General features: G+C 52.9%; 1 long non-coding RNA gene across 1 annotated transcript; it reads left to right on the top strand.

Moving 5' to 3' along the window:
• Positions 1–103: 103 nt before the first annotated feature.
• Positions 104–2,488, top strand: LOC104854800. The gene is made up of 3 exons (XR_778217.1): positions 104–229; positions 372–538; positions 2,355–2,488. It is a non-coding gene; the product is annotated as an uncharacterized LOC104854800 (long non-coding RNA).
• The last annotated feature ends 589 nt before the right edge of the window (positions 2,489–3,077 follow it).

Consider the following 3,077-nt stretch of genomic DNA (forward strand, 5'->3'; position numbering starts at 1 on the left):
CCGCCCCGCCGTCAGGCCGCGCTGAGTCACCGACGCCCCGCCCCCGACAACAAACAGCGCGTTGCCTGGCTACGGGGCGCTGCCTCGGACCTGGGTTCGAGTCCCTCCCGCTAGGCTGAGCACAGGCGGAATCCCCAGACGAGGGATTCAAATCTACGCCATTTCCCTAGATGGATTTGGGGAGCAGCCTGGGGCTGGAACAGGGGGATCAGGAGAGCTGGATGTCATGGTAACGGTGATCTTTGGCTTTTTGCTGTGTGGCCTGAACGGCCCCCCACCACCAAAGTAGCTAATATTTAATGAGTAAGTCTATGTTCCAAACCCTGTTCTCGCACCTGTGAATCTTATGTCATGGATTTTGTGTTTGCCAGAGCCCTCGAATGGGTCCCAGATAGGGAAACTGAGTCACAGAATGTCAACTTCTCTGACAGAGGAGGCCAAGCCCAGGGCAGGGTGACTCGGACACCCAAGTTCCTCTCTAAGGGCGCATCCTCTCCTGGTGGCAGTCAGGTATGAGAGGCTTCTTCCCAGAGACCAGGTATGTCAAACCCACCCTGGAGCTTGGGTGGGAAGGCCTGCGGGCCTGGGCCTCCTTGGGGCTTGGACACAGGCTGCTGAAGGCTGTTCCCTCCAGCCACACCAACCCCTTTCTGACTGCTGTGCCCCTCAGGTCCCCAAGGGCTGGGGCCTTACTCAGGTTGTCCCCGCACCCCCGACGGTCCCACTCACCTGGTGTCCACTGCACTAGAGTGCCTCTGGAATGTTTCAGAAATGCAAGCAGGGATTTAGCTCAGTGGTGCCGCTGCCTGCCTCACAAGCTCAAGAGTTCAATCCCCGGTACAAAAAAAAAGGCAAGCAGGGTGTGGGAGGAGGCTGAAGCAGGAGGATCTCCATTAATTTAAGGCCAGCATGGGCTACACAGAACCAGGCCAGCCTGAGCTACATAGCAAAGTGAAATAAACCAAAAAGCAAAACAAGAAGAAAAGAAATGAAATGTTTCAGGTGCTCAGGTGCCTCTCACTGATACAGTGCATACTTAGTCTGCTGGAAGACTGAGATTCCATCCCCACCAATGCCCCCCAAAAGTTCCATATACTCAAATCATGGAATCAGTCACGCAAATGTAGGAGGTAAGAAAAAGGTGTATTGGGTTCCTGAAGAATCACAAGGCAGAGGGCACAGTGGGGAGCTGTGGAAGGATTCTTGGAGAATTCTCTGTCCAATGTAGTGGCCCACACCTGTAATCCCAGCAATTTGGGAGGCTGAGGCAGGAGGATCTCAAGTTCAGGATCCTAGCTCAGGAAATTTAGTGACTAGGGACACCCTATCTGGGGGATATATAAGTGTGTGTGTGTGTGTGTGTGTGTGTGTGTGTGTGTGTGTAACATAAAATTTTTTAAAGGGCTGATGATGAATCCTGGTATCAGAAAAAATCTGAAGAAAGTTAAAAGCATTCTGGGAGGGCAGTCAGGAGTTTGGATGGCAAAAGTGAGCATAAAGAAACAGAAACAGGGCTGGGGATTTAGTTCAGTGGTTCTGCTGCCTGCCTTGAAAGCACAAGGTCCTGAGTATGATCCCTAGTACCAAAAAAAAAAAAAAAAAAGAAGAAGAAGCAGAAATAGGTGGGAACTATGGAGGCTCTGGGAGGATGGGAGGAGACCTCCTCTAGAGACTATGGAAAGGCAGAAGGGCCAAGGGGTGACCCAAGCAGCGTGGCTGGTGGAGAGAGGATGGGGTCGTGGGGTATGGTTGACAGATTTAACCAAAAAGAAAAAAAAAGGGCATCCAGATTTATTATTTATTTAGCTACCCGGGATGGAACTTGACCATGCGCTTGCAAGGCAGGCAGTGGAACCATTGAGCTAAATCCCTGGCCTCAGATAAATTTAAATTTCAGATGCAGAACAAGTACCCTTTTTTAGTAAAAGAATTTTAAAATTATCATTGCTCCAAATATTGCATGAGAATCATTTATACTTTTAAAGACCTCTTTAAAATGGAAGTGGCTTTCTCGTTTGTTTGGTTTTGGTTTTTTTGAGACAGGACCTCACTATGTAGCCTAGGCTGAAGTCAAACTTGAGGCAATCCTCCTGCCTCAGCCTCCTGAATGCTAGGATTACAGGCATGCACTATCATGCCCAGCCTGGTTCTGTATTTATTTATTTATTTTGGTACCGGGGATCGAACTTGGGTCCTTGTACTTGTGAGGCAGGCGGCAGAACCACTGAGCTAAACCCCCGGCCCCCGGTTCTGTATTTAATGTGGTAACTGCACTTGGAGGGATTCTCAGGGGTCCCCTGGGATGGAGAAAAGATAAAAATGGAATAAGTGCATTTTTCTTTTGTTTCTTGTAGTGCTGGGGATGGAGTCCAGGGCCTTGCAGGAGCTAAGCAAGTGCTCACCACTGAGGTGCAACCCCAGACTGAGCAGACGTGTGTTGCAGTGGGTACTACTTCTCATCTCCCATTTTGCAGACAGATAAATTGAGGCCAGGGTTTTTTTTGGAACTTGTCTGAATAGTTAAGTGGGTGACTGCGTTGGAAGCTGGCCTGCCAGGGCTGCAGCTTCTCTTCCCCGGGGTGCAGCGGGACCGTATGGTGCCGTCTCCCCTGCGCCTAGTGACCTCTCCCTTATACTAGGCTCGGGCTCACACCTCCCCTTCCCCTGGCCCTTCCCGGCCAAGGCTCCGCGTCTACGCCAGCGGAATGGGGGGGTGCGGGTTATTTTTACCCTGCTCCAGGCCGCCAGGCGACAGGAAGTGCGAGGCCGCCAGATGTGGGAGCCGGGCAGCTGGGAGCCGCCGCAGCTGGGCCGGGGGCGGGGCGAGCGAGCTGGGTGTTGGGGTCTCCCCTCTGCTCCCTGCAGGGACCCCTAGCCAACCCCCCAGCTCAGGGTGGCCTCGCTGTCCCTGTCGTGTGCCCGCGCCCTCAGGGTTTCGGGATTCTCGGATCTTAGGAGGGAAGGGCGAGCCTGGAGGTCCCCCCGGGTCCTCACAAAGTTGGGGTGAAGGACGCAGACAGCCCGGCTGCCCCGCCTGCACCGCCATTGTTTACCCGGCGGCTGAGTCCTAGGAAACT

The sequence above is a fragment of the Fukomys damarensis genome, unplaced genomic scaffold, assembly GCF_012274545.1.
Source record: "Fukomys damarensis isolate Sample0158 unplaced genomic scaffold, DMR_v1.0_HiC HiC_scaffold_30, whole genome shotgun sequence".
Taxonomy (NCBI): Eukaryota; Metazoa; Chordata; class Mammalia; order Rodentia; family Bathyergidae; genus Fukomys; species Fukomys damarensis.